This window comes from Nerophis ophidion, linkage group LG26 (genome assembly GCF_033978795.1).
Source record: "Nerophis ophidion isolate RoL-2023_Sa linkage group LG26, RoL_Noph_v1.0, whole genome shotgun sequence".
In the NCBI taxonomy this organism is placed as follows: Eukaryota; Metazoa; Chordata; class Actinopteri; order Syngnathiformes; family Syngnathidae; genus Nerophis; species Nerophis ophidion.
Genome location: NC_084636.1, coordinates 25,154,593 through 25,180,984, shown reverse-complemented (window position 1 = coordinate 25,180,984; position 26,392 = coordinate 25,154,593). Strand labels below are relative to the sequence as shown.

The 26,392-nt window shown below is 39.4% G+C and overlaps 1 long non-coding RNA gene across 2 annotated transcripts in view; it reads left to right on the top strand.

Annotated features, from left to right (window-relative positions):
- Positions 1-25,347, top strand: part of LOC133543637 (uncharacterized) — a 211,723-nt gene extending 186,376 nt beyond the window's left edge. The window contains exons 3-4 of one of the 2 annotated variants that reach the window (XR_009804434.1): positions 3,707-3,816; positions 24,874-25,347. This is a non-coding gene — a long non-coding RNA (uncharacterized LOC133543637). Of the gene's footprint in view, positions 1-3,706; positions 3,817-8,613; positions 9,045-24,873 lie in introns of those variants that run through there. The other variant, XR_009804435.1, reaches the window with a different exon arrangement.
- Positions 25,348-26,392: the final 1,045 nt, after the last annotated feature.

Below are 26,392 nucleotides of genomic sequence, written 5' to 3'. Positions count from 1 at the left end.
TCCATCTCACAGGTGATTATTGCACAGGTGTGCCTTAGGCTGCCCGCAACAAATGGCCACTCTGTTTTATCACACAGCACAATGACACAGATTTCGCAGGTTTTTAGGGACATTCCTGCATGCCGACTGCAGAAATGTCCACCAGAGTTCTTGCCCGTGGATTTAATTTTCATTTCTCTACCATAAGCCGTCTCCAAAGGCATTTCAGATAATTTGGCAGTACATCCAACCGGCCTCAAAACCGCAGACCTTGTGTAACCACACCAGCCCTGGACCTCCACATCCAACAGGTGCACTTCCCATGGTCATCTGAGACCAGCCATCCAGACAGCTGTTGCAATTGCAAATGGTTTACATAAATAAATAATTCACAAACTGTGAGAAATTGTCTCAGGGAAGCTCATTTTCATGGATATCTTCATCGGGGTATCCACCTGACTGCAGTTTGTCGTCGTAAGCAAATTGAGTGGGCAAATGCTCACATTCTAAGGCATCTGGCACGTTCACGGATGAATTTTGGTTTCCACTGTTCAGGGCAGATGGCAGATGTGGGAGAGCAATTTGCTGATGTCACGTGAATGTAGTGGTCGATGGTGGGGGTGAGGTTATGGTGTGGGCAGGCGTATGTTATGGACAACAAACGCAAGTGCATTTTATTGATGGCATTTTGAACGCACAGAGATACCAGGACGAGATCCTGAGGCCCATTGTTGTGCCATTGACCCGAGACCATCACCTCATGCTGCAGCATGACAATGCACGGCCCCATGTTGCAGGAATCTGTAAGTTGAAAACATCCCAGTTTTTGCATGGCCAGCATACTCACCGGACGTGTCACCCACTGAGCATGTTTGGGATGCTGTGGATCGGTGGATACGTACAACGTGTTCCAGTTCCTGTCAATATCCAGCAACTTGGCACAGCCATTTGTGAGGAGAGGACCAACATTCCACAGTCCACAATCAACAACCAGATCAATTTTATGCAAAGGAGATGTGTTGCACTGCGTGAGGCAAATGTTGGTCGCACCAGATACTGACTGCTTTTCTGCGTATTGTCCCCTCTCTATGTGGAAGCCTTAAAAACTACAACATGGTTTGGCGGAGAGGAGATGCAGTTGAAATGGAGGCACGTGAATAAGACCACCCATAAAACGGCGCATCCTGAAGAGCTGGTTAGAAAGCCGCTAGTACAGGGGCGCTCACACTTTTTCTGCAGGCGAGCTACTTTTCAATTGACCAAGTCGAGGAGATCTACCTCATTCCTATTTATAATTTATATTTATTTATTTATGAAAGAGACATTTTTGTTAACAAGTTAATGGTGTTTAATGATAATACAAGCATGTTTAACACACATAGATTCCTTTCTTTCATGAAGACAAGAATATAAGTTGGTGTATTTGAATCTGATGACTTGCATTGATTGGAATTAGACAGTGGTGCTGATAACGTCCGCATTTTCAAATGGAGGGGAAAAAAAGTCCTCCTTTCTGTCCAATACCACATGAAAGTGGTTGGATTTGGCATCTCATTTGTCCAACTTGCATACTCGTTTTTAAACACTTTGTTATGAGAGTAGCATATGTGTGTGGCCCTTTAATGTCTGGCAGCAGGTGAGTGACGTCAGTGAGTGTGCGGGTGGGCAAGCAAGTGAGAAAGCGGTCGCTGAGGGCGGGGGAGAAATACATTGGCATCAAACTCCGTAGCTTGCTAGCTTGTGCACGCTAGCTTTCTGAGACTCTTATTTTGTTAGCACAGGCAAGATGAAACAGGTCTTTTATGGTGAAGACAGGAACTGTGCAGTCGGTCTTTAGAGTTTTGACAGTAGGTACGGAGTCTCTAGAAATAAAATGTGTTTCTCTGCGTCCGCCCTGTTAGTGATTTTTTTCTTAAATATGAGCTTGCAGCAGCCAGCATCATCTCACAAGATCCTCGGGTGCCGAGAATGTCAAACAACTGACGAAAGTGAAGTCTTGGTATGATTGATGATTGCTCATTTTTATGTATATTTTTTAATGCCTGGCTTGAGATCGACTGACACACCCTCCGAGATCGACCAGTCGATCGCGATCGACGTAATGGGCACCCCTGCGCTAGAAGATTGTACGTGAAACATAATCCATGCAAAATGTTGACCATAGACCCACCATTACATCTTTTGTCGACCACAAGGAAGTGTTTTAAATGTAGAACAAGGCCATCATAATATGACCCCCTTTATTTCTCGTAACAGAGTCAATAGCTGCGGAAACAAAAGGCAGAACAATAACACGACCGGCTGTAGACTATCAGTGGTTTAACAGGACATTTTTTCTAAATGTCTATATTTTTTTACCATTACTAATTTTATTGAATAAAATTGCTCCTCTGCCCAAGGAATTTGTTCGGCGTTCAGGCTTGTCTCAGGTGCGTCCATGAAACCCAATTTGAAAAAAAAACATCCAAAAAGTGCCAAAAAATACTACATTTATATTTGGTGATTTGAACTAGGGCCTTTTATTAATATCTCGATATTTTTAGGCCATGTCACGATACACGATATGTATCTCAATATTTTCCCTTAGCCGTGAATAAAAACTTGATGCATATAATCACAGCAGTATGATGAATTTATGTGTCTACATTAAAACATTCTTGTTCATATTCATTAATATGTGCTCATTTTAAACTTTCTTGCAGAGAGGGAAATCACAACTAAGTCACTTGATCAAAACTGTATTTATTAAACAGTTATTAAGCAGTGGCACAAACATTCATGTCATTTCCAAAACAGAAAGTGCAAGATTGTCAGAGACATTTCAAAACAAGCTATGAGTGCACTTTTGTGCATGATGTCACTAAGATGACATGTCAAAATAACATTAAATTAAAGTGCACTTTTTGTACAGAACACCACTACAATAGTTTAAAACAAATAAAGTGCACTTTTGTGCATGATGTCACACAAGATATTTCAATAAGTGTCAAATACAAATGTGCTGCTTTATAGGAAATCAAATAGTATATGTATTTTGCTATTGATTGATTGAGACTTTTATTAGTAGATTGCACAGTTGAGTACATATTCCGTACAATTGACCACTAAATGGTAACACCCGAATATGTTTTTTAACTTGTTTAAGTCGGGGTTCACGTTTATCAATTCATGGTAAATGCTATGTGACAGGTTTTTTTTTCATACGGTGTTGATCTGGAAATAGTTGCTTCGGCATTTTGTTGGTGTGGCACCGAACGGAGATGTTAACATGCGGAGTTTCAAGCTTTCCTTATTCTCCAGCGGGTGACTTTTCAAATGATGCTACATTGGCAGTGGTGCTACTTTTTGTAACAACGCTTTTGCCGCATAATTGTTCAACATCTTCCCGCTTGAAGCCAAACCACCGCCAGACTTTGGACCCCGTGCTGTTTTTCTTGGGAATTAATTATTCCTTCATTTGTTATGAGATTTGCACCTTCTCTCTCTCATATTACCACCCGCACCGCACCTTTAGCATCACAGCTAACCCACGATATATTGAGTATATTGATATATTTCCCAGGCCTAATTTGAATACTAACCAAGTATTAGTGATATTGTTATTATAAGCTCTAACGCAGACAAACTATTTCTAGCGGCGCCCTGATCACGAGCTTGTGTGCCAATGTTGACATTATCAATTGATGAGCTGATTTCTCGTTTCCCTGCTTGTCAAACTTTATTGTAGATCATAAATCATGCCTCTCACCTGGACAGTTGAAGTGTAATGTCTGGGTGGCATGGTGATGCCGGTGGCGCTCTCCCAAGATGCAGATCGGGCATGGACACAGCTTAAAGGTAAGAAATTAAGATTTATTCAAAAACAGACTATGAACAGAAAAACTGGTACTAGGCAGGAAAGGAAAAAAAAACAGAACTAGCATGGGAGCTAGAAAAAAAACAAAAGCGCTAGCATGGGAGCTAGGGAAATAACATAACAATTGCACAAGGCACAAAAGGCAAAACAAAACTACGAGCGTGGGCGCTAGAGGAACCAAGGTAAGGGATTACCGAGTCGAGGATCAAGGATGTCACAGTTGTGCGAACACAATTTGCGTGTAACACAAACTACGAGGAGAGAACGAGTGAACGGAAAAGGCAGGCTTAAATACTGGGCAGTAATCAAAAACACAGGTGCACGTCTACCGAGAGTTGCACGTGGAACATATAAGAAACCATGTAGACAACATAAATAAGTAAGTGCAAAACTAGGAAACGGAAGAGTCCAAAACAAACAGAAAACACAAAAGGACTCAAAAACTGAAATCAAAATGTGATCGGGGAAGCGGATCAAAACAACAAGAAGGTTGAGGACGTTCTTCGACAAGTTCGCGCACTTAGACAGCCCATTTATACCGGAGAAAGGCGAGAATGACGCAAAAAGATTTTTAGTTCCACCCTCATTTACTTTGTATGAGTCATTCTTCATCTAAATTGGAATATATGAATATCTTAGCAGTCGGCATTCTAGTGACAACAGACATTGTACAGTAAGTGATGTTGTATTTGTTGGCTGTCATGAAGTCTGCAGTATGCCAAAGTCTGTAATGTTGAAAAAAAAAAAGCTTTTTGGAAAGCTGATCAAAATAAGTAAATAATAAATGTTATTATAAATGTGCCTGTTACTATATGAGATATATACTTACAGTGTGAATATAAAACCCCAAAGGAGGTGTTTGGAAGTGTTTTAAGAACTTGTATATGCAGAATAGAGCAGCTCCCATAGGCTTTATTGTAAGCGGAATTTCGATCACATTTATTTAATATTTACTATGCATTAGAAAAAAATCCATTCATCTCATTTCATAATGATTGCGAACTATAGGCAAAATTCCCCAAAAAGTGCAGTTCCCCTTTAGATCCTCATGAACTGCTGTTCTTCCTGGGGTCTAAAAAGCCCCAATGCTTTGACACATGTACAACATTAAGGCAAAGGGGACTATACACATCGATAAATGACAAAACACACCACATTCAAAATAAAACAAAAGTTCCAAATTGATTATGCTACTATAGATCACACAATAGCCATAAAAAAACACGATTGTTTAGAAAAAGGTAAAAAGTATTTCCACGTAATCCAAGAAAAAAAGATAATAATTATTATTATTCTTGATAATTGCATTACTTTCACAGTAACATTTGCAGTAATTCACTGTGGAATATCTTTACAGCAATTTGTTGCAACTGCAAAGCTTTGCTTCGCAGTTAATTGCAATAAAGTTACCACTCAACGCTGTATATCGTCACAATTATGATTTTAAAGTTTATTACTTAAAAAAAACATACCGCCACTTACTGTACAAAAGTGTGCAACGTAGTCAATGGAACCCCATAAAACAATGAGGTGATAGAACAAAGGTAAAAGTACAATACATATATAAAGTTGTGTACAATTTTCGCCTTTGCGTCTCATTGCACATAACTGTGGTGCGTTCAAGACCCTAGATTAAAGTTAGAAACACTGGGTTTTGAAGACAGACAGAGACTTAACTCCCAGGAGATGTACTAATAATCCTCTATTATAATGATTCGCATTACCCACAATTGATAATCTTTTGAATAATTTTTCGGGATGTTACAGAGGACTGTAATTAGGGTATTTTACTGTGAGATAGCAGTTAATTGCTGTGAAATTTAAGGGTAGTGTAATTTTTACAGTCATTTTTTGTAATGTTACAATAAATGTTGATTACACTATTTTACTGTGAAACAATACTGTTAAATTGTCATGTCTTGGTGATCATGTTTAGTCTGGCTATGTTCTGTTTGGTTTTTGCACTCTGTCAGTTCCTGTTTTTTCACTCCCTGCTTTGTTTCCATGACAACCCATTAGTTTTCACCTGTCCTCATGTCACGCACCTGATTCATTTGGACTCGCGCACCTGTTGTTAATCACGTCACCTCTATTTAAGCCTGTAATTGCCAGGCAGTCAGCCTCTACACACCTTTGTTATTCATGCTGATGATCAATGCTGCTCTTTTTCATGCTTTTTTCTCGTTCCAAGTAAGTTTTCTTTATTCATGCCATAGTTTGCAAGTTTTGTTTTATGTCCATGGTTTTGCCTTTGTGATAGTTTTGTTTTCTTAGCCAAGTTTTGAACCTCTGCTGAGAGCGCCTTTTGTTTGTTCCTTTTTTTTTTTTAGTTAACATTAAAATCCTGGCATAAACACTGTGAAATCCTAGTATATATTTACTGTGCTTTATTATTGTAATCAATTTGGTTTGTTATTGTTTAATGTTGTCACTCTTGCTACTTTTATTATTATTGATACCGTCACTCCTGTGATTTTTGGGGGGGTTTTCCTTTTTCTTTTGCAGTCTTATAGTTAATAAGTATTTGTCTTTTCAATTGCTTTGTCAACTTTTATCCTAAGTATCGTAAAAATGGGATTGGGTTGAAGTTGGGATTGCGCAATTCTCTTTTCCATCCTTCCATTTTTCTACCACTAATTCCCTTCAGGGTTGCGGGGGCGCTCGTGCCTATATCAGCTACAATCGGACGGAAGGCGGCATACACCCTGGACAAGTAGCCATCTCTTCACAGGGCCAACACAGATAGACAACATTCACACTCATATTCACACACTAGGGACCATTTAGTGTTGCCAATCAACCTATATTTTATGAGATGAATTATATTCTTTGTTATTTTTAAACATAAAATGAATACAAAATTAAATGTTAGGAACACCTTATAGCAGAGGTGTCAAAGTTGTTTTCACTGAGGGCCACATCGCAATTAAGTTTGGCCTCAGAGGGCCACTTCTAACAATGAATACTATTATCACACAATTTCTTTAGGCATTGTATTATTGTATTATTTAAAAAGTAAAATGTAAAAAAAATATTGTAAGTTGCAATAATTTGACCTCAATGTTGTGTATATTACTGTAAATAGAAAAATCATACTGCTGTTTTTATGAAAAGAAAAAAAGGGCAGCTTGGTTTGCCAAAAAATTACTTTTAAATGTATATTGTTTTTTTTTACTGCAAATTTTAAAAAAAAAATGCAATTTTATAGTCAAATTTATGGATCACACAATTGCCATGAAAACACAATTGTTTACAAAAAGATAAAAAGTATTTTAGTATCCAGGAAAAAAAAAAATATATATATATATATATATATATATATATATATATATATATATATATATATATATATATTTCGTCTTGAGTAAATATTTAACGCAATATTGAGTTTGGTTGTCCCGGCTATTTTGCAACATTCAGCGGATGCAATGCAAGTGTAAGCCTCTGTCACTGTTGTTTTTATGGTTTTAAAAAAAAATAAAAAAATTAAAAAGGCAGCTCAGTTGCCAGAATTTTACTGTTAAATGTACTTTTTTTTTACTGTAAATAAAAAAAATGAAATTTTACAGTAAAATTTATGAATCGCACTATAGCCATAAAACACAATTGTTTACAAATATGTAAAAAGAATTTTAAGATCCAGGAAAAAAATATATATATATATATATTATTATTATTATTATTATTATTGTTTAGAATTTTGGCACCTGAGCAGCCAGTTTGTTAGTTGTTGTTTTTTTCCTCAAATCAACAACTGTAGATTTTTTGGTGCATTACTGTAAAATGCCAAAACGGCACCACAGTTTACTACAGTTAAAAAAAAAAAAGGTATAATTTTTTTTTCCTTTTTTAAAGAAAAATGCTGTAAAAAAACAGTACATTTCAGAATTTTCCCATGGAATCTATTGCTACTTTTAGATTGCACAATGTGATGGATAACTTGCTTTGAAATGATCATTATTAGTATGTATTCCTATTTTTGTGAAAATGGTTTGAATTTTTGATAACATATTTTTGCATAATTAGACAATATTTAGGTTAACATTTTTTGTTTTTATTCAGTCATTGGTGGAGCATAATATATATTTATATACTTTTTTTTAATTTTATTTTATTTATTTATTTATTTATTTTTTTTACAATTGTTTTTAACATGGCTGTGCAGCACTTTGGAAACGTTATTGTTGTTTAAATGTGCTATATAAATAAAGTGGATTGAATTGGATTGGATTAACATGACCTGCTATGAGATGGTGACTTGTCCAGGGTGTACACCGGCTTCCGCCTAAATGCAGCTGAGAGGCTCCAGTGACCCCAAAAGGGACAAGCAGTAGTAAATGGATGGATTTGCGATGACATGGAGTGCATTTTTTTTTTCTCCCAAAATAGAAATAAATAATACATTTAGTAAGATAGGTTATAATACCTATTTAGTATTTCCAGGCTTTTGAGGGCCACATCTGGCCCCCGAGCCTTGAGTTTGACACCTATACCTCATAGCGTGTGATCTTGATTAAGCTATTTTAAGGACAAAATATTAGAAACACCTCAGAATGTAAACAGACCAGCCAGAGCAAGACAGTGTCTATTTGCTCGCATCTGGCGACATCTAGTGGCGGCATTGTGCATTGCATGCTGCTGAAATGTTGGGGTGAAAGATGCGGGAGGGACAGAGGGGTTGAAAAGAAAAACCTCCAGACTTGCTTTTGTCTCCTGGGGAGCTCCGCGGGTCGATGCCTCGTCCCACCATATGTCTGATCACAGCTGTCAATCAACAGGTCAACGCGGCTCGGGGGATGCAGCAGGAGATCAAACAGCGGACCTGGGGGATGACAGATGCAGATGGAGGAAGAGGAGGAGGGGGGGGGGGGAGAAAAAGGCAATAAAACATTGCTTCAAAGATGGTAACAGTGCACTGGGAGGCAAATTATTGTTAACAGTAATCTGCAGAATGGCGCCTTGCGTTGGGGATCGATTGACTATTAAGGGTCCTTTGAAGGAAGACGAGGTAACACCAGGCTATTGTTCATCATGCTGGCCGGGACTTTGCAGAAAATAACAGCTGCATGTTTCTGCCGCTACTCGGTGCGCCTACGAGCCTTAAATACATCTGACTTGTGCATGCAATCATCCTTTCTAATAGACGAGCAATTTGGACTCCATGCTGATGCCTTATAGTCACACGTTGCCATGGAGACAGCCAAGACAATTTAGGCATTCAACTATTTACATTTATTTTATTTTAGGTCATCTTTTTTGAGTTATCCATCCATCCATTTTCTACCGCTTATTCCCTTTTGGGGTCGCGGGGGGCACTGGCGCCTATCTCAGCTACAATCGGGCGGAAGGTGGGGTACACCCTGGACAAGTCGCCACCTCGTCGCAGTCTTTTTTGAGTTAATAGTATTGAAATATTTATTTCACAGGAAAAGTATTTCTGGTTTCAAATCCTGCAAAACGCCATAATTTGGACACCTGAACGTTGAAGAAAAAAAACTTACTTTTAGATAAGAAATATCGTCTAAAACAATACAAAAGAATGTACCAGAAACAATTAGTTTTACAGGTTTGAGTTTGAGTTTATTTCGAACATCACAATATCCAGTTTCTCTATTCCAGTGGTTCTCAAATGGGGGTACGCGTACCCCTGGGGGTACTTGAAGGTATGCCAAGGGGTACTTGAGATTTTTCAAAAATATTCTAAAAATATCAACAATTCAAAAATCGTTTATAAATATATTTATTGAATAATACTTCAACAAAATATGAATTTAAGTTCCTAAACTGTGAAAAGAAATGTAACAATGCAATATTCAGTGTGATTTTTTTGTGGACATGTTCCATAAATATTGATGTTAAAGATTTATTTTTTTTGTGAAGAAATATTCAGAATTAAGTTAATGAATCCAGATGGATCTCTATTACAATCCACAAAGAGGGCACTTTAAGTTGAGGATTACTTCTATGTGTAGAAATCTTTATTTATAATTGAATCACTAGTTATTTTTATATGTTTTTTTCCAAAACGTTCAAGAAAGACCACTACAAATGAGCAATATTTTGCACTGTTATACAATTTAATAAATCAGAAACTGATGACATAGTGCTGTATTTTACTTCTTTATCTCTTTTTTCCAACCAAAAATGCTTTGCTCTGATTAGGGGGTACTTGAATTTAAAAAAATGTACACAGGGGGTACATCACTGAAAAAAGGTTGAGAACCACGGCTCTATTCAACAAGTTCGAAAGGGAGTAGGGTGAAGCAGAGCTTATTTAATCATACCCCTTTTCCTATACATAGCAGTTGCTCAAACTTTTATTCGCTTCCTGTTCTCAATTTATTCACAATACTCTCTATAAGTAAAAACAATTTTAAAAAAATAATAATAACAATTGGTGAAGTAAGTTAGATTTCATATGGTGAGATGAGTAAGATTATCTAAAAGAATGGATGGATGGAATAAATTCAGAATGTTTTTCTTCTTTGTACTTTGTAAACACTTTAAGTTTGAAGAGTTTCTTGAAGTGGATCATATTAGTACATTGTTTGGTTTCTTTGCTTAATCCATTCCATAATTTAATTCCACATACTGATATACTGAAGGTCTTAACATAGGTACAAATGTTTTAAATTATTTTTTTCTGACTGTAGTACTGTGATGATAATGACAGATATAACAATAATTTCCACCATTTGCCTTAGAGAGTGGACTTATACGGTATCACCTTGTATCTGCATCTCAGTCAAATACACCATACTGCTTTGTCATATTTTCATGAATAAATGTATTGTTGTAACATCCTCCTTTGGTATGGTGCGGACGAGCAGTGAAATGCTCCATTTGCCTCACCAAGTTGGCAACACGTTCGGTCATGATGATTTATTTCTTTAATTCAATGAATAGGCAGCACGGTGGAACAGGGGGTTAGTGTGTCTGCCTCACAATACGAAGGTCTTGAATTCAATCCCATGGAGTGGTCCACCCTGGGTACCGACTTTGGAAAGCTAGCCCCTCATCTGTGGTCACCGAGCCCCCCTCTCCTTTGTGAAGAAACGGCAGATCAACTGGTCTAAAAAGGTGCTCTATTGAAAGGCTAACCTATACAAAAGAGTTTTAAGATGGGACTTAAATGCTTCTACTGAGGTTGCATTTCTAACTGTTACCGGGAGGGCCTTCCAGAGTACCGGAGTCCGAATAGAATACGCTCTATAGCCTGCAGACTTTTTTTGGACTCTGGGACTCACTAATAAGCCGGAGTTCTTTGAACGCGGATTTCTTGCCGGGACATATGGTACAATACAATCTGCAAGATAGGCTGGAGCTAGACGGTGTAGTATTTTATACGTAAGTACGGTAGTAAAACCTTTAAGTCACATCTTAAGTGCACAGGAAGCCAGTGCCGGTGAGCCAGTATAGGTGTATATGTACAGGTACTGGTCATATTATTAGAATATCATGAAAAAGTTGATTTATTTCATTAATTCCATTTAGAAAGTCAAACTTGTAGAATGTATACATTCATTCCAAACAGACTGATACATTTCAAGTGTTTTTTGTCAAAAAGGAGATGATTATAGCCGACAACCAATGAAAACCCTAAATTCAACATCTCAGAAAATTAGAATATGGTGAAAAGGTCAGATATTGAAGACACCTGGTGCCACACTCTAATTAGCTAACTAACTCAAAACACCTGGAAAAGCCTTTAAATGGTCTCTCGTTTTGATTCTGTATGACACACAATCATGGGGAAGACTGCTGACTTGACAACTGTCCAAAAGATGACCATTGATACTTTAAAGAAGGAGGGCAAGACACAAAAGGTCATTGCCAAAGAGGTTGGATGTTCCCAGAGCTCTGTGTCCAAGCACATTAATATAGAGGTGAAGGGAAGACAAAGATGTGGTAGAAAAAAGTGTACAAGCAAGAGGGATAACCGCGCCCTGGAGAGGATTGTCAAACAAAACCGATTCAAAAATGTGGGGGTATCCACAAAGAGTGGACTGCAGCTGGAGTCAGTGCTTCAAGAACCACCACGCACCGACGTATGCAAGATATGGGCTTCAGCTGTCGCATTCCTTGTGTAAAGCCACTCTTGAATAAGAGATAACGTCAAAAACGTCTCGCCTGGGCTCAAGACAAAAAGGACTGGACTGCTGCTGAGTGGTCCAAAGTTATGTTTTCAGATGAAAGTAAATTTTGTATCTCCTTTGGAAATCAAGGTCCCAGAGTCTGGAGGAAGACAGGAGAGGCACAGAATCCACGTTGCCTGGAGTCCAGTGTCAAATTTCCACAATCGGTAATGGTCTGGGGTGCCATGTCATCTGCTGGTGTTGGTCCACTGTGTTTCCTGAGGTCTAGGGTCAATGCTGCAGTCTACCAGGAAGTTTCAGAACACTTTATGCTGCCTGCCACAGACCAATTTTATAGAGGTGAAGATTTCATTTTCCAACATGACTTGGCACCTGCACACAGTGCCAAATCTACCAGTACCTGGTTTAAGGACCATAGTATCCCTGTTCTTGATTGGCCTGCAAACTCACCTGACCTTAACCCCATAGAAAACCTATGGGGTATTGTGAAGCGGAAGACGCGGGATGCCAGACCCAACAATGCTGAAGAGCTGAAGGCCACTATTAAAGAAACCTGGGCTCTCATAACACCTGAGGAGTGCAACAGACTGGTGGACTCCATGACACGCCGTATTGCTGCAGCAATTCAGGCAAAAGGAGCTGCAACTAAAGTATTGATTGCCGTACATGCTGAAACTTTCCATGTTCATACTTTTCAGTTGGCCCACATTTCTAAAAAATATTTTTTGGTACTAGTCGTAACTAATATTCAAATTTTCTGAGATACTGAATTTGGGATTTTCAGTAATTGTCAGTACTAATCATCAAAATTTAAAGAAATAAACATTTCAAATATATCACTATGTGTGTAATGATTTGATATAATATGTAAGTTTCACGTTCTGAATATAATTACTGAAATAAATCAACTTTTTCATGATATTCTAATAATATGAACATATAAACATCCATTGTCTAATATCATTAAGACATGCCTCCAGCTGATAGAGAGAGAGAGAGAGAGAGTCAGAAAACCACTGTCACTAAATGCAGTTTGTCGCTACATCTGTAAGTGCAAGTTAAAGCTCTACTAAGCAAAGTGAAAGCCATTTATCAACAACATCCAGTAACGCCGCCGTCTTCCCTGGGCCCGAGATCATCCCAGATGAACCGATGCAAAGTGGAAAAGTGGTCGGACGACTCCATATTTCAAATTGTTTTTGGAAATATTCGACATCGTGTCATCCGGACCAAAGGGGAAGCGAACCATCCAGACTGTTATCGACGCAAAGTTCAAAAGTCAGCATCTGTGATGGTATGGGGGTGCATTAGTGCCCAAGGCATGGGTAACTTACACTTCTGTGAAGGCATTAATGCTGAAAGGTACATAGAGGTTTTGGAACAACATATGCTGCCATCTAAGCCCAGTCTTTTTCATGGACGCCCCTGCTTATTTCAGTAAGACAATGCCAAGCCACATTCTGCACGTGTTACAACAGCGTGTCTTCGTAAAAAAAAGAGTGCGGGTACTTTCCTGGCCCGCCTGCAGTCCAGACCTGTCTCCCATCGAAAATGTGTGGCGCATTATAAAGCGTAAAATACGACAGCGGAGACCCCGGACTGTTGAACAACTGAAGCTCTACATAAAACAAGAATGGGAAAGAATTCCACTTTTAAAGCTTCAACAATTAGGTTCCTCAGTTCCCAAACGTTTATTGAGTGTTGTTAAAAGAAAAGGTGATGTAACACAGAAGTGAACATGCCCTTTCCCAACTACTTTGGCAGGTGTTGCAGCCATGAAATTTTAAGTTATTTATTATTTGCAAAAAAAAAATAAAGTTTATGAGTTTGAACATCAAATATCTTGTCTTTGTAGTGCATTCAACTGAATATGGGTTGAACAGGATTTGCAAATCATTGTATTCCGTTTATATTTACATCTAACACAATTTCACAACTCATATGGAAACGGGGTTTGTATATATATATATATATATATATATATATATATATATATACATATATATATATATATATATATATATATATATATATATATATATAAACCTTCAGCCACATTGTGTGTGTGCTCAAATCAAGGATGTAAGCTACAAAGAATCAGCTTTGGAATGCCGCAGTCGCCGCGTTGCATTAAAACACGGGCCATAATGTTTCATCGCCATCTCAGCAGGGCTGATCTTCTTAGCTCACTCTCTGCTAATCAGGAACGTCTTTGGGCCCTAATCTATGCACCCCCTGCACCCTTTCCGCCCATCTCATTAGATTAAGAAAAAGGCATGCACATGCACACCTCGTGACCTCGTTTGTCTTGACGTGTAGTTACACATCGTTCGAATGGGCGTTGAGCACAGTCATTTAGTTTTGAGCATCGCTGGAGAATCCACAACATAACGCCCACAAATGTGTTTAAAATGCGTTCAAAAACAGCCCAATAAGCCTAATCGGGCTGCAAGATTGTGTGCATGTGTGTGTGCGTGGGTGTGTACAGCAAACATATGCAACCAAATTAAAGCCTTAAAGCTGGTGAATTGAAGAGGATTTGATCCAGAGAGTAATTCATGGGAATTAAGCAAATTAGGCCCCCAATTAGCGCTTCACATTGAATACCGAGATTTGATGCGGGTAAAAAAAAATTAATTAGATGGATTTGTCATTGTTAACTATTGATGCTAATGAACACGGCCAAATAACAATATCCCTCAACCCTGCTCTTTCCTTACCAAGTCCCCCGGATGTATTGTTTGCTCACTCTAATTTGGCGTCAGATATTGGAATATTGGATCATGCAGTTAAATAAGAAGCCCGTGTGAGCAGAGACAAACAAAGTTGACAAAAGTCAATGTATGACCTAATCCTCTTATAGGATGGATGGAAATGCCAACTGCAGCAAGTCAGAGAGGAATTTCACTATTGATGTGATGTGGACATAGAAGCACGGTTAAAAAAGAGAAAGAAAAAAAAATCAGTATTGTTGAAGCTTCTTTTAATTGGTATTCATTGGCATTTCTACTAAACTGAGTGGAAGTCAGCAGTTAACATTAGCAGGGTTTTTTCACTGTTTTCAGCTTAAGATCCAAATTAAAGAGGACACAACCTTGCTGAAATGCATTATGAACAGTGTGAGAGCACAGCCCTCGTTTTTTCATCTGGAAGGCACTAGAACAGGGTAAATCAACCTTTTGGCTCGGGAATGACATCACTCTCCGAATTTGGTTAAAAGCATTTTTGCAGCAAATTCCTGAAAAAAAAAATTAAAACATTTAAAAAAAGACTGCTCCTATTGTATAGAGCAGTGGTTCTCAACCTTTTTTCAGTGATGTACCCCCTGTGAACATGTTTTAATTCAAGTACCCCCTAATCAGAGCAGAGCATTTTTGGTTGAAAAAAAGAGACAAAGAAGCAAAATACAGCCCTATGTCATCAGTTTCTGATTTATTAAATTGTATAACACACTCAAAAAAATTACTCATTTGATGAACTCAATTAAAATGAGGGCAGGATTTCCATCCAACAATTACATGTTGCCCCAACTCAAAATTAGTACATTCTCACAACACAACAAAAATGAGTTAGTCCAACTAATTTTTAGCAAATAAAGCCAAAATGAAATTATTGCAATAACAAAGCAAAATTGATTTACATTTGTCAGACTAATTTTTAACAAATACAGATAAAATGAAATTATTTTGGTTACTAAGCGAAATTGATTTATATGTGCCCAACTCAAAATTTATTGGAAATTAAGCAAGCTAAAAATCACCCTTGATCCCATAAAACACATCAGACAAAACCTGGTTGGTATTTTTAATGTAGAATAATCCTTAATTCAACAATCTTGAATATAACACCACAGGATGTCAAAGTTACTTGAAAACACAAACCAAAATGTTGAGTTTCAGTGAAAACAAAACATCAAGAAGTCAATTTTACATAAAGACCAATGTCAGATTTGCGTACCAACACAGACTAATAACTTAGTGTTATATTAACAAATATGTCAAATTGACTTGATAGAAAGCCCAGATATAAAACACCAAGAAGCAGTTTTACCTTTTCTTATATAACACAAGGAAAACTTTACGAGAAACGGTTCTCCAAAATGGCTTAAAGTGGTGTAAAATTAACACTCAACGCCACAAAGGAAACTGCAAAAACACATTTGAGTCCTGCACAAGTGTGCTAATGCAGCCATTAGCCTCAATGTACTAGAGTTAAAGAAAAGAAAACAACATGGATCAAATTGACAACAAACAAAAATAAATAAGAAAAACTTAACATTCACAGATCAGGAATCTGATATCAATGGGATGCTAGCAGCAAATATCCTTTGAATGTAAGCAAGTAAAAACAAAACATGAGAACAGTACTAGTTATTCAAAAAATACAAAATAAAATTCCAAAATCTTGAATCGAACTTAATCCATTTATCCAGGGTTGAGTGATGAAACGGAGGAGAGAAATGGATGCGAGAAGTGTGCAGGATAGTCAGACTCAGAGATAAAATGGGGAGTTAAAGTTAGGTCCAATTCTCACGTTCAAAATGTTGTAGGTCATAGATCAGGGGCGCTCACACTTTTTCTGCAGGTGAGCTACTTTTCAATTGACCAAGTCGAGGAGATCTACCTCATTCCTATTTATAATTTATATTTATTTATTTATGAAAGAGACATTTTTGTTAACAAGTTAATGGTGTTTAATGATAATACAAGCATATTTAACACACATAGATTCCTTTCTTTCATGAAGACAAGAATATAAGTTGGTGTGTTTGATTCTGAGGACTTGCATTGATTGTATTTAGACAGTGGTGCTGATAACGTCCGCATTTTCAAATGGAGGAAAATAAAAGTCCTCCTTTCTGTCCAATACCACATGAAAGTGGTTGGATTTGGCATCTCATTTGTCCAACTTGCATACTCGTTTTTAAACACTTTGTTATGAGAGTAGCATATGTGTGTGGCCCTTTAATGTCTGGCAGCAGGTGAGTGACATCAGTGAGTGTGCGGGTGGGCAAGCAAGTGAGAAAGCGGTCGCTGAGGGCGGGGGAGAAATACATTGGCATCAAACTCCGTAGCTTGCTAGCTTGTGCACGCTAGCTTTCTGAGACTCTTATTTTGTTAGCACAGGCAGGATGAAACAGGTCTTTTATGGTGAAGACAGGAACTGTGCAGTCGGTCTTTAGAGTTTTGACAGTAGGTACGAAGTCTCTAGAAATAAAATGTGTTTCTCTGCGTCCGCCCTGTTAGTGATTTTTTTTCGTAAATATGAGCTCGCAGCAGCCAGCGTCATCTCACAAAATCCTCGGGTGCCGAGAATGTCAAACAACTGACGAAAGTGAAGTCTTGGTATGATTGATGATTGCTCATTTTTATGTATATTTTTTAATGCCTGGCTTGAGATCGACTGACACACCCTCCGAGATCGACCAGTCGATCGCGATCGACGTAATGCCCACTCCTGTCATAGATTGTCTTTAAATGGGGTGAAAATGAAGGCAAAAACATACAACCAAAAATAAAGATCCGATGATGAACTTTGTCAAGAAGTGTTCACCTCTCATGTAAACAAGTTGATTTTCAGCTTCTGTATCTTTGTGTTCAGTTTGTGACCATCCAGGTTCATTAGGATCTTATGGAAAAACTGAAATGTGTACTTGAGGTTATCTGGAACGCTTAGATTAAGGGCATAAATGAGCCCCAAACATCATTATGATCCCCATGATGACGATGTCCACGTTGCTTAGGACTTTGATGCCTTCGATAACAATTCCAACATCCTCTGGCTGCCAATCGCCATCTCCATGGATGATGTTTATCCCCATGACTGTGAGGGCATTGTCCCTTTCTGCATCCTCAGTGGCGGAGGCCTGAACAACGACACAAAAACAGAACGCGTGTGTTAGGTAAAATGCTGAACAACGCTAGCAGAAAATCCATCCATCCATTTTCTACCGCTTATTCCCTTTTTTGGGGTCGCGGGGGGCGCTGGCGCCTATCTCAGCTACAATCGGGCGGAAGGCGGGGTACACCCTGGACAAGTCGCCACCTCATCGCAGGGCCAACACAGATAGACAGACAACATTCACACTCACATTCACACACTAGGGCCAATTTAGTGTTGCCAATCAACCTATCCCCAGGTGCATATCTTTGGAAGTGGGAGGAAGCCGGAGTACCCGGAGGGAACCCACGCATTCACGGGGAGAACATGCAAACTCCACACAGAAAGACCCCAAGCCTGGATTTGAACCCAGGACTACAGGAACTTTGTATTGTGAGGCAGATGCACTAACCCCTCTGCCACCGTGAAGCCCCGCTAGCAGAAAATGAGTTAGCTTTTTTTTTTTTAAGTCCTCATTGCTTGTCAAATCAATCATTTATGTATCACGAGTTAAACGTGATTGTAAAGTTAACCATATATATGAAATAATAATAATAATATAATGTTTGAAATTGGCCCGTAAATAACTTCAGCAAGCAGCCATGAACATATTGCAATTGCTGCAACACGATCCTTTAGGCAACCACATCCCGATAGAGATGGACCTGTGGGACAGAAATAGCTGTTTTACTCCACAGAGCCTCTGCCCGTTTGCCACAACCAGCTTAGTAGACTCTGACTCTGTCTTTTCTTGCACCTACCAGTGATTTAAAACAAAAATGTTAAATTCAATGAGCCCCATTGTTTACAAAATGCCAGTTATTCAAAAAGTTGTAGTGTGTTGAGCTCAAAGGACCACAATATATGTAAATAAGAAAGGGTAACACTATTTCATGCTACTGAGTAACAAAAACTATTAAATTACCCGATATTCATTGAACAAAGTGTCTGGATCTTCTTTGAGATAGACAACAAAGCTTCTCTGGATGCACTCCCTCCTGATGTCAATGTTGTCACACTAAAGCAGGGGTGAAAAATCAAAACAGAATTTAGCTAAATATTGGTGCAACAGTGGAACAGGGAGGGGGGGCAAGTTGATGAGACTGTGTAAAGAAAATTAGATAAACCAATACAGCTTCTGAAGACTAGAGCATAGCATCTTTGACACATTTCTGAGTAGGGCACACAACCATAAACTAAGTATAAATATGACTATATATAAATATACATATATATATATATATATATATATATATGCATCCATCCATCTTCTTCCGCTTATCCGAGGTCGGGTCACGGGGGCAACAGCCTAAGCAGGGAAGCCTAGACTTCCCTCTCCCCAGCCACTTCGTCTAGCTCTTCCCGGGGGATCCCGAGGCGTTCCCAGGCCAGCCGGGAGACATAGTCCTCCCAACATGTCCTGGGTCTTCCCCGTGGCCTCCTACCGGTTGGACGTGCCCTAAACACCTCCCTGGGGAGGCGTTCTGGTGGTATCCTGACCAGATGCCCGAACCACCTCATCTGGCTCCTCTCGATGTGAAGGAGCAGCGGCTTTACTTTGAGTTCCTCCTGGATGACAGAGCTTCGCACCCTATCTCTAAGGGAGAGCCCCGCCACACGGCGGAGGAAACTCATTTCGGCCGCTTGTACCCGTGATCTTATCCTTTCGGTCATGACCCAAAGCTCTGGACCATAGGTGAGGATGGGAACGTCAATCGACCGATAAATTGAGAGCTTTGCCTTCCGGCTCAGCTCCTTCTTCACCACAACAGATCGGTACAACGTCCGCATTACTGAAGACGCCGCACCAATCCGCCTCTCGATCTCGCGATCCACCCTTCCCTCACTAGTGAACAAGACTCCTAGGTACTTGAACTCCTCCACTTGGGGCAGGGTCTCCTCCCCAACCCGGAGATGGCATTCCACCCTTTTCCGGGCGAGAACCATGGACTCGGACTTGGAGGTGCTGATTCTCATTCCGGTCGCTTCACACTCGGCTGCAAACCAATCCAGTGAGAGCTGAAGATCCCGGTCAGATGAAGCCATCAGGACCACATCATCTGCAAAAAGCAGAGACCTAATCCTGCGGTCACCAAACCGGAACCCCTCAATGCCTTGACTGCGCCTAGAAATTCTGTCCATAAAAGTTATGAACAGAATCGGTGACAAAGGACAGCCTTGGCGGAGTCCAACCCTCACTGGAAATCTGTTCGACTTACTGCCGGCAATGCGGACCAAGCTCTGACACTGATCATACAGGGAGCGGACCGCCACAATAAGACAGTCCGATACCTCATACTCTCTGAGCACTCCCTACAGGACCTCCCGAGGGACACGGTCAAATGCCTTCTCCAAGTCCACAAAGCACATGTAGACTGGTTGGGCAAACTCCCATGCACCCTCAAGAACCCTGCCGAGAGTATAGAGCTGGTCCACAGTTCCACGACCAGGACGAAAACCACACTATTCCTCCTGAATCCGAGGTTCGACTGTCCGGCGTAGCCTCCTCTCCAGTACACCTGAATAAACCTTACCGGGAAGGAGTGTGATCCCACGATAGTTGGAACACACCCTCCGGTCCCCCTTCTTAAAGAGAGGGACCACCACCCCGGTCTGCCAATCCAGAGGTACCGCCCCCGATGTCCACGCGATGCTGCAGAGTCTTGTCAACCAAGACAGCCCCACAGCATCCAGAGCCTTAAGGAACTCCGGGCGGATCTCATCCACCCCCGGGGCCTTGCCACCGAGGAGCTTTTTAACTACCTCAGCGACCTCAGCCCCAGAAATAGGAGAGTCCACCACAGATTCCCCAGGCACTACTTCCTCATAGGAAGACGTGTTGGTGGGATTGAGGAGGTCTTCGAAGTATTCCTTCCACCTATCCACAAATATATATATATATATATATATATATATATATATTTATATATATACATACACTTGTCCAGGGTGTACCCCGCCTTCCGCCCGATTGTATCTGAGATAGGCGCCAGCTCCCCCCGCGACCCCACAAGGGAATAAGCGGTAGAAAATGGATGGATGGATATACATACACACATATATCAACAGTTCTACCTTTTCTACTTACCAAATCTGTTTGCCAGAACTTCTTTGATTCGTTGCCCGTTCACTCCTCCTTTGCTTTTGAAGATCTGCATCAGCTTGAGTGAAACGTGGTCCAGTTGTGACATAAACTTTGACTGCAGTGGCTTTTTAGTGATCTGCAAGAACTCCTCATTGATCAAAACATTTTTTGATAAAATTCATTTAGAAAAATTTGCCATTTTCTTACAGTTAAATATCAATACATAAAAATACAAGTTAAATGACTTCACTCTGCTGGAACAGGGCAGGTCACCGGTTTTTGAATTTTTTCTATCATGGGTCTCTGTTCAACTACCTCTCGTCGTCTGTGGGAGAAAGTTTTTTCCGTTTTATCAGCACTTCATTGAGACACTTTTTTATTTCTGACAACAAAGCCATTCTCTCTCTTTCCAAGCTTTCTGTGGTTTCGCCTTTTGGGTGCAGTGGTATGTTGTAAACTTCAGCTCTTCTAGCTTTCTAGATGATGGCTGCAGCTTTGCCTGGGTCTTATTCCACTGGGCATCTAATACGTACTCAACTGGCTCTAAAACAGAAAAGTGAGATGTATAGTACCGTTTGTTTAGATAGATAGATAGATTAGATAGTACTTTATTGATTGAGAGTTCCTTCAGGAAAATTAAAATTCCAGCAGCAGTGTACAGAGTTGAGATCAATTTAAATAAAAGTAATAAGTAAATAATGGGGGTTTAAAAGGAAACAAAATAGAGAAATATTTCAATAAGAATAAAAAATAAAAAGCAACAATGGGAATACAAATATAACAGTAAAATAAGAATGTAACAAGACAAAGTAGGCAGTAGTGACCATGTTTTAAAAACGTATTGCACTGTTATTGTTTTGCATCCCCTGTCATCCTAGTACCCCCCGCCCCCCGCTCCAGAGAGGAGTTGTACAGTCTAATGGCGTGTGGAACAAAGGAGTTTGAGTCTAAAGTCTGTTTACGTTTAAATGCAGTAGAAAGGGGGCCGTCCTTTGCCATAGCTACGCCTAATTGATTAGATTTGCATAGGACAGTGGACGGCTCATCAGTTAGTGACTATTGAACTTGTAGTTTATGATAATGAAATACATCGGAAACTAAAGCTTTTTTGACGGGCCTAGATACTGTACTTAAAGGCCTACTGAAATGAGATGTTCTTATTCAAACGGGGATAGCAGGTCCATTCTATGTGTCATACTTGATCATTTCACGATATTGCCATATTTTTGCTGAAAGGATTTAGTAGAGAACATCGAGGATAAAGTTCGCAACTTTAGGTCGCTAATAAAAAAGCCTTGCCTGTACTGGAAGTAGCAGACGATGTGTGAGTGACGTCACGGGTTGTAGGGCTCCTCACATCTGAACATTGTTTACAATCATAGCCAGCAGCAGCTAGAGCTATTCGGACCGAGAGAGCGACAATTTCCCCATTAATTTGAGCGAGGATGAAAGATTCGTGGATGAGGAAATTTAGAGTGAAGGCCTAGAAAAAAAAAAAAAGGCGAGGGCAGTTTACACATTTACTAGGATAATTCTGGGAAATCTTTTATCTGCCTATTGTGTTGCTAGTGTTTTAGTGAGTTAAATAGTACCTTAAAGTCGGAGGGGTGTGGCCACGGATGTTTTGACGCCAGAGTCTCTGAGAGAAGTCACGGCAGCTGCAGGAGGACGCTGGCTCCACTGATGTCCGGTAAGAGGCGACTTATTTCCACAATTTTCTCACCTAAAACTGCTGGTCGACATGTAGTCGGGATCCATGTTCACTTGACCGCTGTGATCCATAGTAAAGCTTCACCTCCGGGAATTTTAAACAAGGAAACACAGTGTGTTCGTGTGGCTAAAGGCTAAAAGCTTCCCACCTCCGATTTTCTACTTTGACTTCTCCATTATTAATTGAACAAATTGCAAAACATTCAGCAACACAGATGTCCAAAATACTGTGTAATTGCGTGATGAAAAGAGACGACTTTTAGCCATAAATGGTGCTGGGCTAATATGTCCCCTCCAACCAATAACGTCACAAACACGCGTCATCATTCCGCGACGTTTTTAACAGGAAACTCCGCGGGAAATTAAAAATTTTAATTTAGTAAACTAAACCGGCCATATTGGCATGTGTTGCAATGTTAATATTTCATCATTGATATATAAACTATCAGACTGCGTGGTGGGTAGTAGTGGGTTTCAGTAGGCCTTTAATATGTAGTGAAATTCAGAAAGAACGTCATCAATAACTGACTTTAGAATATGAACAATAAAAGGGAATAAGCGGTAGAAAATGGATGGATGGATGGATTTTCTAACTTCAATAAAATGCAAGCAATTCCCTGTTCAATAGATATTTGCAGGTTCAATTATGTTGCATCATCACAACTACATGTAAGTGTTTCAAATTCATGACCTGTATCGACAGACTCTATTGGCCCAGCTTCAGATTTGTCTGACTCCTGCACCTGACCTCTTGTGCTGACAACATTAGCTTTAAAATGTATCAATTAATTTTGGTTGTGTTTCTTATTTTTGTGTGTGTTAAATGTAGCGTATGCATTTGTTTTAAATAAGCAACCTAAAAACATACATGGAACCGTTTCATTACGCCTCAGATGTTGATTTATGTGTTAAAAATAATCAATTTCTGTTGTTAGGTCTTTGCATGTACACACATGACACTTGAATGTAGCTACTTCTGCTGTTTTGGGAGTTTGCGGTTTACCATGAACTTTGTATGTTTGATTTAGTAACTTACTCCATGGGCGATCTGTATATGGACATGGATAGTGATAACTGCCCCTTAAAGGCCTACTGAAATAAGATTTTCTTATTCAAACCAGGATAGCAGGTCCATTCCATGTGTCAAACTTGATAATTTGGCGATATTGCCATATTTTTGCTGAAAAGATTTAGTAGAGAACATCGAAGATAAAGTTCACAACTTTTGTTCACTAATAAAAAAGCCTTGCCTTTACCTGAAGTAGCAGACGATGTGCGCGTGATGTCACGGGTTGTGGAGCTCCTCAAATCTGAACATTGTTTATAATCATAGCTTCCAGCAGCGAGAGCTATTCGGACCGAGAAAGCGACAATTTCCCCATTGATTTGAGCGAGGATGAAAGATTCGTGGATGAGGAAAGTTAGAGTGAAGCACTAAAAAAAAAAAAAAAAAAGAAAAGAAAAGGCGACAGCTCCAGGCGGCGGCAGTGGGAACGTTTTAGATGTAATTAGACACATTTACTGGAAAATCCCTTATCTGCTTATTGTGTTAATAGTGTTTTAGTGAGATTATAAAGGCATACCTGAAAGTCTGTTGGCTGCGGTGAATGCCAGTGTCTCTGAGAGAAGCCGAGGAGCCAAGATCACAGCTGCCTTTTTGAGCTGCAGGAGGAGGTCGCACAATCCACTGAAGTCTCCGGTAAGAGCCGACTTAATATCACAATTTTCCCATCCAAAAACTTGCTGGTTGACGCAGAGAAACATGTTTGCTTGACCGTTCTGTGTTAAAGCTTCACAACAAACAAAGAAACACCGGGTGTGCTTCGGTTGCTAAAGGCAGCTGCAATCCACCGCTTTCCACCAACAGCATTATTTGACGTCTCCATTATTTATTGAACAAATCGCAAAAGACTCAGCAACACTGATGTCCAAAATACTGTGTAATATTTAGATTGGCACTTTTTTGTGCTGGATGTTTATCTTTATTTTTGCGCATTTTAAAGCAAAACAAGCAATACTTTTACTTTTGTTGAAATGTTTACACTGTTGTTACAGAATTGTTTTTTTTGCACTTTTTTGTATTGGATGTTTATCTTTAGTTTTGCACATTTTAAAGCAAAATAAGCAATACTTTTACTTATGAAATGTTTATACTATTGCAGAATAATAATTAATCTATAGATTAATCGATAGAAAAATAGTTAGCTGCAGCCTTAACTCACTGACCATCTGTAAACTAGAATCTACATTTACTGCTTAATCGACAGCTTTACTGAAGGAGAGAGGGTGTAAGAGGCAGAGACCGGCGGAGATGATGGAGTTCAACAAAACAGGGCAATCACAACATCAACCGGATCTGGTGCCTGAACTTCAACCAGATCCGTGTGCGTTGTGTGTCTGCTCCTGTCCGTCAAGGCTCCTGTCCATCAAGACCACTTCCACCACCGGCAGCGGTCTCCCTCCGCATCAACGAGAGCACAGTCGGTCTGCTGGTGCGCGAGATAATACTCTGTATGAGGTATAAAACACTATATAATATTTATAAACACATATTTAAACACACATGCAGGCTGTTTCCGGACAGCCGGAGCTGACAAGAAGCGCAGTGGAGCCGGTGGAAGCCCACACATTGAACAAAGTCAAACTACACGGGCAGACATTGCATGCATCTATGTCCGACTGTCGCCTCTATAATCTTCCATGCTCACACTGCTCCTGACTTATGTAATAGTGAGGGAAAGTTCCTTCACCTCACAACCATCTTGCAGTTTCCCACTGCCGGGTTCATGTGTGGACTATTAAAATAGTGCCCATTCTGGAAGTTACCAAGATAGCATGCAAAGTCGGACTTTAAAAGTAAAGTTCACCCCCATAAACAATTCACCAAATGTGGTGTAAAGCACTGAATACACCAGCGGTATAGTCTACAGTATTACAGCTTTTTATATATATATATATATATATATATATATATATATATATATATATATATATATATATATATATATATAAAACACCCCCATAAACAATTCACCAAATGTGGTGTAAAGCACTGAATACACCAGCGCTATAGTCTACAGTATTACAGCTTTATATATATATATATATATATATATATATATATATATATATATATATATATATATATATATATATATATATATATAAAAGAATACTTACCAAAGACCGAGCTCCAACCTGCTTCCCGGTTTTTGCTGATGCGGTGCACTCCCGCCAAAAGACGTTATGCTAATGAGTAATGCCCACGAAGATGATATGCGCATGCTCCGAGTTCTGAACTCATTTATTTTGCGTTGATCAACATCAAATCAATCCCATTGGATCAATTGTGAGAAATTCTATGTTTCGCCAGAAGTATTGCTGCCCTGGGTAAAACTAGGCACATTCTTAATCAAAAAACATTACACACTCTTTATTGTACACTTGTTTTGCCATATTTGAGTTACTGTCTAGAAGTTTGGGGAAATACATACAGGACGAACATCCAACCACTATTCATAATCCAAAAAAGGGCCATCAGACTGATACATAACACAGGACCCCGAGAACACACTAATGGATTATTTATAAAAACATTTGATTTAAAACTACCAGATCTCATCCAACTCAAGACTGCCCAAATGATTTATAAAGCAAGTAAAGATTTACTTCCAACAGGGTTACAGAGAAGATTTTTACAAAGAGAAGGGAATTATAATTTAAGAGGAGAACTACTTTTTAAGATCCAATATTGTTGAACAACGCAGAAACGAATGAGTATAACAA